This window comes from Mercenaria mercenaria, unplaced genomic scaffold (assembly GCF_021730395.1).
Source record: "Mercenaria mercenaria strain notata unplaced genomic scaffold, MADL_Memer_1 contig_4708, whole genome shotgun sequence".
In the NCBI taxonomy this organism is placed as follows: Eukaryota; Metazoa; Mollusca; class Bivalvia; order Venerida; family Veneridae; genus Mercenaria; species Mercenaria mercenaria.
The window spans coordinates 23,933-39,503 of record NW_026462957.1 but is presented as its reverse complement, the minus strand read 5'-3'; the positions used below and the strand labels follow the sequence as shown (position 1 = coordinate 39,503).

Genomic DNA, 15,571 nt, shown 5'->3' with positions numbered 1-15,571 from the left:
AAAACCTCAAGTGTCATATGTTGAAAATAGAAAATATGTCTGTGAAGTTAGGTTTTTGTTGTTGTTTAATTCACACCGACAATTATAGGTCATATGGCGATTTTCCAGCTTTGATAGTGAATGAAGACCCCAGGTGCCCCTCCGTGCATTATTTCATCATAAGCGGGCACCGACCTTCCGTTAGCCAGCTGGATAGCTTCCTTACATGAAGAATTCAACACCCCGGGTGAGGCTCGAACCCACGTCGGTTAGGGGTAAGTGATTTGAAGTCAGCGACCTTAACCCCTCGGCCACTGAGGCCCCCTGTGAATTAGAGTAGGAGCAAGTGTTCTATAGTTATTAAGAAGAAACTTTTCAGTCTAAGGATCAGTGACCCTGACCTCCGACATACTGACAGGTAAAAAGTATAGGTCATTTACATTCAATTTTCCAAGGACGTTTAAAGACTGTAGGCTAAAGGGTTCTTCAGATATTGGCCGGAGAACATTTTCAGTCTAGAGGTCACCATGACCTTCAAACAACTGACCCGTAATGATCATTGGATGACGACAGGATATTATATTGTAGTTCTAAATCTGTCAGCTGCAGCACTCTTCAAGTATACAGCAGACAAAGTTTTCAGTCTCAACGTCCTTGTGACAATAGAAGTCTACTTACCACAGACAATTCTATAAAGCTTAGCGTCAGTAGGCCAACGCACTCTTGAAATATTGGTCGGAAACTGTTTACAGTCTCAAAATTACTATGAACGTTATTCCACCGATCCCAACAACAGTAAGGGCCATCTGCTGTCTACAGGTAATAGTCCCATGAAGTTTGACTACTGTAGGCACAAGTATTATCTAGTTATTGACCAGACAAGGCAATCTTAAAGACAGCTGTCCGCCGCCGCTGTTATAGATAGTGAACGGGCTGATGGTAATGGGTGGAAGCACTGACGTTGTTAATTATATGACAACATCTATGAATTTGAAAATTCTTCAAGGGGTTTAGAAGATACATAGCAGACCAAAAATGAAGGCTCAAACCTTTGACCTTGAGTTGTGACCTTGACCTTGAGCCAACATGGCTGACTCATAAGTTCTTACAATTGTCTTGATGAGGTGATCAATTGACCAAAGTTTCATGAAAATAATTAAAGGGGTTTGAGAGATACAGAGCTCAAACCTTTGACACTGAGCCAACACGGCTGACTCGCGAGGTCTGCATATTGTCTTGATGAGATGACCATTTGACCCAAGTTTCATGAAAGTCCTTCAAGGGGTTAAGGAGATACAGAGCAGACACGGTTGACTCATAAGTTCTGCACATTGTTTCAATGAGGTGATCATTTGACCCAAGTTTCATGAAAATCCTTGGAGGGGTTTAGGATATATACTTAGCGATAGAAATGTTACGGACGAACGTCAGGACAGAGACCATTCCTATTAAAACGACGCCGACAGACCAACAATGAGCAAAACAATTCACCACATATTCTTCAAAGTTGGGCATAAATATGACCTTTTGACATCTCTCTATACGAGATTCAGAGACACAAAAGCATTTGGCTTGTGAATAATGGCCTTAGAGCTTGACCTTTCAGCTATTGACCAATCCTCCTGTTACAGCGTTTATATTTAGTCATTTTAAACTGAACTTCACGGCATACATTTATGTCTGTAATCAACCAATTAACACTATGGTTAAGTGGTAGCTTAAAAATACAAGAAGTTGTCTGTGCTTTTCAAATTGTATTTCCATTTAGAACTTTATAATAAATTTTCAAAAATCACAGCTTGGCTTTCAGTTCTGTAAACACCATAGCCAATCTTTGATGGATACCTGAAAAAAAAAAGAAATCAGTCAAGATACACATATTCATAAGAGCTGTTTGAAGAACGTGTATGCCCCCATGATGGGTTGTTCCTCTGATCTGTATGACCTTGACCTACTAATCCCCAAAACATTTGGGATCATCTACTTCTTAAGCCTAATCATACCATGTATGGTAACTGTAAGAGCAATTGAGTACACCAGCTAATGTGACGGACGAATTAAGAAGGTCCAAGACCTTCACCATATGACAGGGAATATATTTATGACACACAGAATCATGAATAATAATATTTGTGATCAGTATAAAAGCATAAAACAGATCATGTGCCCTCATTTGAACAAATTTGAGAGATGACCTTACAATGATGCTATAGATCAATTTTAATGAATAGTTGAGTTGTCACAGGAGTGACGAATTATACCCCCACAATATGTCCTTGTCACAGAACTAAGCCAATGTCGACAGTGAACATGCTTGAGCTTTGACCTACTGACCTCAAATCAATAGAGGTAATTTTGCTGGTCATGATCAACCTCCCTATGAAGTTTCATGATCCTCGGCCGAAGCGTTCTCAAGTTATTGTCTGGAAAAGGTTTAAATGTTTCGGGTCACTCTGCCCTTTGACCTTTGGAACTCAAAATCAATACAAATCATCTGCTGGTAATAACCAACCTCCCTATTAAGTTTCGTAATCCTAGTCCCAAGCCTTCTGAAGTTATTGTCTGATAACTGTTTAAATGTCCCGGGTCACTGTGACCTTGACCTGTGACCTACTGACCTCAAAATCAGTAGGGGTCATCTGCTGGTCATAACCAACCTCCCTATAATTCTCATTAACCTAGACCCAAGTGTTCTCAAGTTTTCATCTGGAAACCGTTTAACTGTTTGTGTTATTGTGACCTTGACCTTTGACCTACTAGCGTCAAAGTCAAACTTGACCTGTATTTTATGATGTTACATGTGTGTACCAAAATTTATGATCTTAGTCCCAAGCGTTCTCATGTTGTCATCCGGAAACCGTTTAACTGTTCCGAGTCACTGTGACCTTGACCTATGACCTACTGACCTCAAAGTAGAATCTGACCTGTATTTCATGATGTTACACCTGTGTACCAAAATTTATGATCCTAGGCCCAAGCGTTCTCAAGTTATCATCTGGAAAGCATTTAAATGTTCCGAGTCACTGTGACCTTGTAAACAAGCTTTTTCTTTTATTTGACCTAATGACTGATAACAAACATTCTGACAAAGCTGTATAAAGATTTAATCAAACATGTAGGCCCTAGAGTGTAAACCTTTTCTTTGATTTGACCTGCTGACCTAGTTTTTCATCCAAGGTGACCCAGATAAAAAAATCATCTGAGATTTGATGGAGACAAACATTCTGAATAAGTTTCATGCACATCAAATGACAAATGCAGCCCCTATTGCAGACACAATGTTTTTCTTTGACTTGACCAGGTGACCTAGTTTTTGACCCCAGATGGCCCAGATTCAAACTTTATCTAGATTTCATCAAGAAATTAATTCTGATAAAATTTCACCAATATCCATTCCAAAACGCAGCCCCTATTGCACATACACCCGTTTTTTTTGTTTATTTGACTGGGTGCACTAGTTTTTGACCCATATTAACCCATATTCAAACCTGACCTAGAATTCATTCAGACAAGCATTCTGACCAATTTTCATGAGTTTCAAACTTAAAATGTGGTCTCTACAGTGTTAACAAGATTTTCCTTTGATCTAGCCTAGTGACCTAGTTTTTAAAACCACATGACCCAGATTCAGTCTTGGCATTAAGATCATCAAGATAAACATCCTGACAAAGTTTCATGAAGATTGACCTAGTTTTTAACTCCAGATAACCCAGATTCAAAGTTGACCAGTCCTACAGATTATCAAGACAATTATTATAACCAATTCTCATCAGGTTCCAACTTAAACTGTGAACTCTAAAAGTATTGACAAGATTTTCATTTGATCCGGCCTAGTGACCTAGTTTTTAATTCCACATGACCCAGTTTCAAACTTAGCCTAGAGACCATCAAAATAAACATTCTGACCAAAATTCATAAAGATTGAGTCACAACTGTGACCTCTAGTGTTTACAAGCTTTCCTTTGATTCGACCGAGTGACCTTGTTTTTGACTCAATATGACCCAGATACAATTTTGCATAATTCATTAAAAATTTGTGTATTTTTTTGGAACCTTGTGTCATTTTGATGTGGGAGATGACGTGGAACAACTGCAATGTATTTCAAGTTTTAATCATTTAATAATTAATAGAATGAAAAGTGCACTGAAAATTTAACCTGAAATTTTTAGTACAAAAGGGGAATAATTCATGGAATACTGGTGCCAGAGTTGTGTCCCTTGTGTCATATGATGTGGTTTTAAGTTTGAAGAAAATCCATTTTGTACTAACAGGTGTAGACATGGATGCTGATGCCAGGGCAAGTAGGACAGCCCTCCATATACTTCATACAGTCAAGCTAAAAAAGCTTCAAATGAATTCAGTTTAGCAAGTACTTACTTGACTTGTATGTAGAAACTCAGTAGGTAACAGGGCAGCATTAACAAGGTGTCTTGGGCTGTTGCTCACTCACAACTGTCTTCAATAGGATGTCTTGTACAGCTGTCAACACATATAATACCTGAAAAAAAACACACCATATATACATGTTTTTCCATCAAATAATGTAAAGAACCACCCTCAACTACTTCAACTGACTGACCAATTATTGATCCAACCCTCATTTTAATTTCTCTATATGAAAACAAATATCCTATTATCTTCTTTCAGTCATAATCACTGTGTTACTTTAGTGCAATTTTCTGAATGAAGTTTAGTTGAATGTAAGAATTGTTTACAATTGCTCTGTCTGCAATTCTAGTTTAAACATTGTATTGTGAAAAAAATATGAAGAAAAAAATACTGATGATCTACCCATATCTAAAACTTTGGTATGGGCAAAACAATAATTTCAACCTACAGTAATATAGAATATGTATATGCCACTCTGTTAGTTTCTATAGGATGCCATAATGATTGGCTGTAAAAACTAATTGTGTTTATGGGGATGGGTTCTTCTTATTCCTTTGTGAAGGTCAACAAGCAATTTACCAATTGTAGTTTTACTATTTTAATATTAGTATAACACATCCTGAAAATACATACGAACAATACTTACTATAAATACTTACAATCATGTAAGACACAAAGTTGTTACACAAAATACCGTACAGTTCATATTAAGCACATCTCTTAATCAAATAATGACATCTGAGGCTCAAACATATACATGTGTGTGTACTGGCATATTACAGCTAAAATACATATACTTCAGGAAGTGTGTAAACTCAAATGTACATTGCTATGCAATTAATTAAAGGTTACAAATACAAATTATGCATACCAGGTTATGGACCTTAATGCACCATATGTCACAGCAATATCTCAGCACAGCATAACACACACACACACACTGCTAACTGGTTAGAGGTCTGTAAATGATTAAATGGTTTATAGTGCAAATAGAGAATGAGACAGTGATATAAGAAAGTGATATTATGAAACAAAATATTAACTGTCTAAACAGAATGAGCCAATAGCATAAAAGATAAAATCATTACTAAGCACTTTATGGGACCATTGAATTGATAATTACAAACTGTAGTGAGTGAAATAAAAAACCTGTATTTAATCCAATATTAATTCAACTGTTTTAAAATAAAAAGCTCAATACATGTATTCAAGGATATAGATTAGCAGGGGCTTAGTAGCCCATGGCCCCTAGATTTTGGGCTGGGTTCCTAAATTGTTGGAGAAAATGCCCATATACCTAATGTTAACCATTTATTTTTGACAGTCTGGGTCCCTAAATAAAAATAGCTAGTTTATATTCCTAGTATTCAGTTACATGACTATACAGACAATGACCAGGTATCTTATGAAAGACTAACCCAATGAAATTAAAGCATTTCAGAGGTAAAATTTTGACCTAGGGTCAAGGCACATGAATGCACACAAAACACAATAAAACTAACAAAGGGATATAACTCTTGATTTTAAAATATTACTATCCAAACCCTTAAAATCAGGCTGTCACATATACATCCATGTTTTAATTTATGTGTATTTAACTATTCTAAAGCTGAAAATATTATCATCATATGGGAAGTTGTTTATGAGAAACCAGCTTACATGCATTAATCTTTAATAAAATTTTCTAAATTAAAAGAGGCACAATTTTGACAAGACTGAAGCTAGAGTTACACAACTTGCCCTGTGAGGTTATCTGATGACAGCAAAGTAATTTATGAAGGCCTAGTAGTTTTTGAGACACAGGCAAAACTGTTGCCAAAATCTCTAGTTTAAAAAAGAGGCACAATTCTGACAAAATAAAAGCTAGAGAGCTCTATGTGACCTGTCTGTGAGATCAACTAATGATGAAGAAGACGTGTGACTGACCTTTGAAAGCATTTCATAAAGTAGTGCTTGAGAAACCTGCTGATATGTAAAACTCCTGGCACATTATTAAACATGATTGATTAGTTTTTAAATTGTAGAAATTCCAGCTTTCTGCTTTCTTGTTAACATCAAAAATGTAAGAAACTTAAAAGGGACAAAACTATTTTTTAGTATGACTTTCAAGCTTTTAATGGTGACAGAAGAGCCCAGGTATTACTTCAGGCAAGATAGAGCAGGCACTTGTTTTAACAACCAACACTATGTAAATTAGCTGGATAACTTTCCTGCATGAAAGAATGCTATACCCCTAGTGTGGGTTTCAAATGCACAGCAACAAAGGGCAACTGATACCACATCAGTTGTGAAAAGTCAAAATATTTTCAAGCAAATAAAGGGTACTCTATATGGACAAACAGTACTGTGTGCTATCTAGTATGAACATATTATATGATGAATTCTGAGAAGTAAAAGAGAATTGTATAGCATGTATGTCTTAAATATGTCCTACAGGTCTTAGAAAAGACAAAAATAACTTACTTTATTTCACAATTTAAAACTCTGTACTTGCAGACCTCTAAAAACCTGTGTTGACTGCAGTTTCATACCTGAAAAAGTAAAACTAAATGTTCAAACTTATCCTGTTTATTAAAGCTATAGTTATGACAAAATGTAATATCAGTAATATGTCTGTCAACTGTTTTTTTCAGAAACAAACAATAAAATCTGCTTTAATATGAAGAATTATTAAATTATTTATAATGTGCAATACATTAAAACTTTTATTACTATCACTCTAAGAGAAGAAGGAATATATATATTTGCTACTATAATTCAGACAAAGACATAATTATATCTTTAGAATGAAGGAATTTTATAATTACTTCATTTTGAACATTTTATAAACTTAAATGACATTTTCATGGTTCTATACGACTGTATGAATTGTATGAATTCAAGAGGAAGAAAAAAAAACTCAATGGCTTTTTTGTCACATACCACCAAGAATACCTGACTAAAATTGGACTGGGAAACAAGACGTCTGCTTTACGCCATGCTGCTATCTGCAGTTGACCGAGATTCCAGGACTTCAACTCTGTTCAACATTGTCCACTATAGATCTGTTACAAAAAAGATGTCAATGTTTAGAACTTTATTTATAATACAATATTAAGAAAACAGAAATAGTTGGTTTAATGCAACAAACTACCTTTGAAGGGTTATAATAACTTTGGTTATAATTTGACAGCCAATTTTTTTTTATCATGAACATATCTATAACTAAATATAAATTTCTTGCTATTTCCTATTTTTTATAATTGTTATCTCAATAATAACTCATATATTTGTCATAGGTTTAAATATCTGCTTAACAGTTTAAAAGGTATTATGGATTCCATTCCTTTTATTACCTCTCTTTATGACTTTGACAGTTGACTTGCACAATCTCAGTTTGTGCATAAGCCCATGTATGCAGCACTCTGTCCCAAAAGTTTGCCTTGAGCAGTGGTTTTTTTTAGGTCTGGTTACTGCACTGAGCAGTATTGTTGTCTGTAATTTCTTCTGGCATTCTGCAACATAAATAGTTTTAAAGAGATTATAATAAACTGTGATACCAAGCTTGTGTGATAAGAATGTTTCATTTGTAACTTACATTGCATAACATATGTAATATCACAAATATGTCAAATCAAGATTTCAAGCCAGATACAAAACCCCTAGAGGACTCTCGACTAGGGATTGGGTTACCTGATGACTATCATGCAGGCTAGGTGGCTTTCAGTTAATTTATTGGAGGGCAAGAGAATTCCTTGACTTTATTATCCAGTAAACATATGTTCAATACAGACAGGTCATATTAGTTGTGTAGTTGAATAAGCGGTTCTCGTATCGGGTGGCCTCGGTAGCTCAATTGGTAGAGCGTTGGCATGGTAAGCCGAAGGTCCGAGGTTTGAATCCCCATCGAGGCTGCACATTTTTCCTGAGACTGTTACATTTGGCGGCTCGTCCAGGATGCTCACCCTTGGAGCCCATGCAGGGCAAAGCAGTTTGTATGGGGTGTGAATCTGAATTCAGTTAACAGTCTGCAGCAGACATTGGCCAGGAGTGCTAATGTCTCGCAATAAGAGGGAAGGTGTGTAGCAGTTCTCGTATCGGGTGGCCTCGGTACATGTAGCTCAGCTGGTAGAGCTTTGGCATGGTAAGCAGAAGGTCCGAGATTTGAAACCCAGTCGAGGCTGCACATTTTTCCTGAGACTGTTACAGTTGCAATACTGTCAAACATACCCTTCGATTGCAGGCATTTGTCCGTATCAAATATAGATCATTGATGCCTATTTAATTTATTTTTATATGTAACGGGCTGATCATACTTCAGCCCTGACCGGGAATCGAACCCGGGACCTCTCACACCTAAGGTGGACACTCTACCACGTCGCTATAAAAGCTAGCTCAATAGCAAGGAAGTATAAGTGCACCCTTATACTCTACCCTACTACATACACCCCCTCCATTTTAGAATTCGTCCTCAAATTCCAGGAGTTTGAACCTCTATGGGACGTTCCAAGGTGTCCATTCACATCTACTCGTGAGTTATCTAACGTTGGGCGCCAAATGTAACAGGCTGATCATACTTCAGCCCTGACCGGGAATCGAACCTGGGACCTCTCACACCTAAGGCGGACACTACCACGTCGCTATAAAAGCTAGCTCAATAGCAAGGAAGTATAAGTGCACCCTTATACTCTACCCACCTACATATATTAAAATCAAGTCTCATGCACATTCAGTTTCTTTTATTATATAGATGATAAAAAACACTGATACGAAGTAAACAGGGTACGAGTCGACCCCAAATAACCGTTGATGATGAATGTCTGCAATATCGACACTCATAAAATTATACCTAAATAACCGAATATTTCTACATTAATTATTACCAGCATGTCCCTCCAATTGATCTGTCAACACAGGAAACAGCGAAGATAAACAGAATTTATGTACTCAATATTTCCTTTACACTCGCTTCCGCTTCGTGTCGCACTGACCCAAAGCGCGTGCTTTTGTATGATCGATGACGTAGTTCATCCACTGTTGTGCAACATGTACACGGAAAATCAAGTTTTACTGCTGAACAATCTGCAGTATTTTCGACAGAAAGTTTCGTCGTGGTTGCTCACACGGATGCCGCCATTTTATTTACGATATCGTAAATATTTACGAGACCCCTGACCCTCTCGTAACTTTACGAGGATTTTATGTAGAAACTTACGATATCGTAGCTACGATAATTTTCATAAGACACCTATCAGACTTACGAGAACCTTGCGAGAGACTTACGAGAAAGATACGAGAAATATTCTCGTAAGTATCTTGATAAGACGGGCCCATAGTTACACAATTAACTATAGAAGATTTAGTTTGGCTGATTGTAGCAATTCTAAACAATTAAACATATTTGTGTATATGTAATTACAACGTTTAACGATATTTATAAAACCTACATTTAAGAACAAAATGAAATTCAACTTTAATGGCAGTAAGATTATATAAATGACTTAATTAAGTGTTCGTGTCTTTCTAACCTGTTTGTAGCATACCCGGCAGACTACACGTAACTTATATGCGGATATATGGAGTTTCGTTAGCAATATTTTTGTACACAAAAAGTGTTTTAAAATGTGAACATATGGTATTTGAACATTATGGTCATACAATTTTATGCGTCTATAGCATAAGTAATTTAAAAAGGCTTATAAAAGCTTTTAAACGTTGCAAGTGAAATGTCAAATATCAATCCTTCTTGCTTAGAATACTTTATTTGCAAATCTTTACCTTTTCTATAAATCTTAGAAGTAAAATGTCGTTTTTTTTTCTACACTCTATTTAACTTTTTATTTTGTTACATTGCTTTTTACATGATCAAACTAAATTGAAAATGATTGTTGCTGTTTTTGCATTGAATTAACATATTATAAAAGAGTTCGAACATTTTATTAACTGGAACAGCCAGTAAGACTCTAGATTTATCTTGTTTCTCCAGTATTTACTCAAACTACAAATGATAGCCGAATCGTGTCAAATGAAAATATACTTATCAAATCTGTTATCCCGTAATTACAAGATAACTTAACTGTTCCAAATTATAAAATGTTTGAATTTTCAAAATACGTTAATTCATTACAAAAACAGCAACAATCGTTTTCATTTTAGTTTGGTCATGTAAAAAGCAATATAACAGAATAAAATTGAATAGAGTGTAGAAAAAACGACATTTTACTTCTAAGATTTTTTTAAAAAAGAAACCATCTCTTTATTACAAGGAACGATCTCTTTAGTATAGTAATTACTCGTAATAACGAGAAAAAATCTCGTAATAACGAGAAAAGAATTCGTTATAACGTGAAAGAAGGGGTTTGAATATTGAAAACGGTTTCCGATCAATAACTTTTCAACAATTTGACTTTGAACCTTCATTGGCGCTTTGGTATTGGTCAGTAGATGATCCCTATCGACGTCGGAGCAAATATGGCAAAGGTCAAGATCAAAGGGGCATGAACTTTGAAAACGGTTTCCGATCAATACTTTTAAAACATTTTAGCCTTGAATCTTAAACCTTGATAAATGTGTTCGTCATCCGAAGATCAATTCTCCCAATTAAATGCAATATTCAAGCGAAAAAGCGAATAGCTACCGAAAATATTAAAGTGACCTTCATCTTACTGTTTTGCGAATTATACTCAACAATTTATCTATCTGGGTTTTTATTTTTGTTGTGTTCGTACATTTTTGTTTTTGTTTAATTTCATCTCTGTAAAATTTTGAAAGATTTGAATGATAATTGAAATGATTATATCATTATGATAAAATATAACTAAATAACAACCGAAAGATAGCCGTTACGGTTGCAATAAGGTTACGCGCTTAAATCAGAAGATACATAATAAGACAGCAGTACACTTTGAACATACTGAATTGAAAAAAATCAAATTATTATACACTGAAATGTCAACTCCATTTTGATGAAATGAAAAGTCCCACAATATTTTCAATACTGACGTTTAAATTTCATGTCAGATTTTTTTGATATCACTTATGACACCAAGTAGATGATGTGGGGACAAAAAGTACATTACCAACGATAATTTTATAATTTACTCACCCAAACGAAAAAATAATGTACAATGTGTCATTTCATAAGTAAAAATGAATATGCAACACAAATATAATTAGCATAGCATCAAGAAATATGCGCTTGTTCTGTCGCGTGCTAAACTTATGCATATATTTCTCGATACAGATCAGATAGTCCACTAATGCACACTTGCAAAATAATATCCGATGTCAGGATAAGAGCGTATCATTTCCTTTGAATGTAAGTTGCCGCAAAATAGTTTAATCCCGTAGAAGCCACTACTGTCCACATAGCGACCAGCACCAATCTGCACTCATGTTTGTGTATATTTTTCATTTTTGGGGTACCTCGGAACTGTCACGATTAAATGAATTTACACCTAATTGTCGTTAATATGTTCTGATCATTAAACATTGTGTACAATTTTCATTCAAAAATGTCACAATTTAGCAGAGATAAAAGCTAAAAATGAAAACAGGTGTAAAGTTGTTGATTAGATTAAGTGTGTCAAGCCTTTAAAGTTATTTCAAAGGAAGATAAATAAACATAATGTTTCTTTTTTTCTCTCTCCCGCAGCAGAGTAGAGTGACACGAATTGAACTTATAAATTTTTTTTAAAGTTCTGTGAACAATTACACAACGAACTTATAAACCGCCATTTGAAAGCTAAGATAATTAAATTATTTTAAGCGACCCGTTTACAGATTTATGCGAAAAAAAGTCTCAACAATCCAAAAAAATGCAGGTAATGTGAAAGTAACCACTGCAACAAACTTATTAACATGAATCCTAAATAACCAATGGAAAAAGGAGTAAACTATTGCAATGCTTTAGAAATAAGGAAGACATTCGACATATTAAATTTTCTCACATATTAAAGAGTATTGTATTTTATGTGCATCTGTTCACAACGAAGCACTGACCCTGATGACTATGTATGGGAAAATATAAGAGTGAACTAAGTGTTGACTGAAAAAGGGCAATATTTATTTTGCCGAACAATACCTTAACAAATATATATTTTCACATATCTGGGCGAAAAATACCGCCTTTGCCGAACAATACATTAACAAATATACGTGTTCACATATCTAGGCGAAAAATACCGCCAAAAATACCTTAACAAATTTATATTTACACATATCTGGGCGAAAAACACCGCCCTTAACAAATAAGATATGTTTCCATATCTGAATGAAGTTACAGCCCAATGCCATAATAAATATATATATTCACATATTAGGGCGGATAAAACCGCCGAAAGCATATCAACAAATGTAGATGAATTTGCATATTAAGAGAAATCTTTCAAAATTAGAAAATTGTCACTTGAAAGAGGAGGTGGAATGGGAGGTGGTGGTAAGATAAAACCAGAAATTAGCCAAAATAAAATTAAAGAAAGAAGCGTGCTATTCACTCTTGAATGCTGACGAAGAAGGAAGATGCCGTTTCCCGATTGGTTCAACGGTATCACGTGATAAAAGGAATTTCCCAGATTGGCTTTTACCGTAGTACATAAATTAACATAATTCAGAATGGGACCAATTCGCCCCAAATGTACAACAATGACATAAATAATTTTATCTACCTATAAAATTCATTTATGTGCATCTGTTCACAACGAAGCACTGACCCTGAGGACTATGTATGGGAAAATATAAGAGTGAACTAAGTGTTGACTGAAAAAGGGCAATATTTATTTTGCCGGACAATACCTTAACAAATATATATTTTCACATATCTGGGCGAAAAATACCGCCACGAAAGACCAGGGAACAAGTGACCTGGGATGCCGCCCAGAGACACAGGGACAGATGCTTGAGTGTCATGGTAAATATCCATGTAACAAGTATGATGTGGGTGTGTAAACAAGTCTAAGAAGATTATAAGGTGAATTGCAAATGATTGCCGCCTAAGACAGATATTTCAGTCCGAAAAAATAATATTATAGGAAGGTCAGAAAAATATAAAACACATTAGTAATTGACTATGGTGTGTCTATAAATTTTGTACAAAACAATGGCAAGTATCGTATAGAAACAAAAAGGTAGAACCATTTCGTTCAAATGACTAACACTAGGCAAGCCAAGTTTAACAAAAAACAAGTTCAGTATTAAAAGGAAAACCGTTGCTACTGATGTCTCTGCTTATAAATGTTTCTTAAGCTTGAGCTCGTCAAGCAATGATAAATGACTATAAAGTTCGCAGCCTCAGCCAGTCGAGCTAAAAAGACACTTTGCAAACAATATAACATTGAAAATTGCTGCTTAAAATTGACACTTTGAATATGCTTTAAGCAACACAAATAAAACAACACAAAAAACTAAAACATTCAGCTTGCTGCCTAAGTCAGTCAAATAATAAGAAAAAATTCTGTCTCGCTGCTTCAGTCAGTCGAGCAAATAAAAATGAAGAAATTAAGCTCGTTGCTTCAGACAATCGAGCAGTACTGACTGTTTGTGTTTATTAATCGATGCACACCTTGTGTTTCATAAGATCGAGCTCGTCGAGCAATGGGAAAAGACGATAAAGCTCGCCGCCTCAATCAGTCAGCTAAAAGGACACTTTGCGAACAATGTAATATCTAAACTTGTTGTTTAAAATTGACACTTTGAATATGTTCTAAGCTCGCCGCCTCAGACAGTCGAGTAATTTATAAAAACAACAACAAAACATTAAGCTTGCTGCCTAAGTCAGTCAAGTAATGAGAAAAAGTTCTGGCTCGCTGCTTCAGTCAGTCGAGCAAATAAAAATTGAAGAAAGTAAGCTCATCGCCTCAGACAATCGAGCAGTACTGACTGTCTTTGTTTATAAATCGATGCACACCTTATGTTTCATAAGCTCGAGTTCGTCGAGCAATGGGAAAAGACAATAAAGCTCGCCGCCTCAGTCAGTCGAGCTAAAAAGACACTTTGACACTTTGCAAAAAGTATAACATCTAAACTTGTTGTTTAAAATTGATCTTTGAATATATTCTAAGTTCACCGCCTCAGTCAGTCGAGTAATATATACAAACAACAACGAAAACAAACTAAAACATTAAGCTTTCTGCCTCAGTCAGTCAAGCAATAAGAAAAATCCTTGCTCGCTGTTTCAGTCAGTCGAGCAAATGAAAGTTCAAGAAAATAAGCTCGTCGCCTCAGACAATCGAGCAGTGCATGTATAACTCCCGCGGTACCTAGCGAGACTGTTCATTCGACGTATTTATATTATCATATAGATCTAGCCGTGCTTAATTCTTTCACTGTGACAGCCATTATAAACTAAAAACGAACACTTTTAATATATGTAACGCTTTGCTACCTGAGACAGACAATGAAGAAAGAAACTCAAATTGGTGGTAAGCCTTTAAATACCACTGGAAATGGTTGCTGAATATACCCGTCAAGACAGAATGTGACCTCTGAAAATCACACATGCCTATATAGCGGTTTTACAGGATCGTTTGTGATGTTTTGACGTATGTATTTTGTGTGAGCCTGTGACGACCAACGGCCGTATCGTGGAATGTGTGTACTGGAGAAGTGCATGCCATGGGCCAAAGTTGTCCCTCTAACACGTGTGTTGTGGACGTAATGGGGTCAAGCCGACAGGCTTCTACACAGAGTTTGAGAATGCGTCGGATGAAAGTTGAAGGAACTGGATGGCCGCAGCGAAATCGTAAGAAAGGACCCTTCCAAGTTGAGATTGTGTTTAAATATATCTGTAAGGCCCGTAATGGGCACAGATACCTGTGCTTAGAACGGGGAAGTACTATCGTGAAGGTGTAGGAAAAGGTCTTTCCGAAAAAGGACCTTTTATGAAATTAGTACATTTCGTCATGTGAGCGCAAAAACTGGATAACTGACATTTTCATAATTTTTCAGGAGAGCCAAAAAACTAATAACTCCTATTTTAATTTGAGCTCCTTTTATATGTGTATAAATTTCCAACAGTTGAAAATGCATGAATTTATACCTTAGATGTATTTTTTTATGAAATCATTACTTTAAAAGAGTTTTTTTGTTAAATATGCATATAGCTTGATTTTGTTCCGAAATTGTTTTGTGCAAAAACAGGTTAAATGCTCATAACTGGCTTTTGCATCATTTTTGTGTGTGCAAAAAGTAGCTATGTGCACTTTCTAATGCATATTTGCATAACCA

The 15,571-nt window shown here is 35.6% G+C and overlaps 1 long non-coding RNA gene across 3 annotated transcripts; it reads right to left on the bottom strand.

Annotated features, from left to right (window-relative positions):
- Positions 1 to 1,720: 1,720 nt before the first annotated feature.
- LOC123534490 (uncharacterized) lies at positions 1,721 to 9,680 on the bottom strand. 3 transcript variants are annotated; one of them, XR_008369520.1, is made up of 7 exons: positions 9,232 to 9,680; positions 7,705 to 7,863; positions 7,292 to 7,413; positions 6,833 to 6,900; positions 5,241 to 5,328; positions 4,358 to 4,478; positions 1,721 to 1,824 (listed from the first exon to the last, which is right to left on the bottom strand). It is a non-coding gene; the product is annotated as an uncharacterized LOC123534490 (long non-coding RNA). The 3 variants fall into 3 exon arrangements; XR_008369519.1 differs by having other exon boundaries at positions 7,304 to 7,413; XR_008369521.1 differs by lacking the exon at positions 4,358 to 4,478 and having other exon boundaries at positions 7,304 to 7,413.
- Positions 9,681 to 15,571: the final 5,891 nt, after the last annotated feature.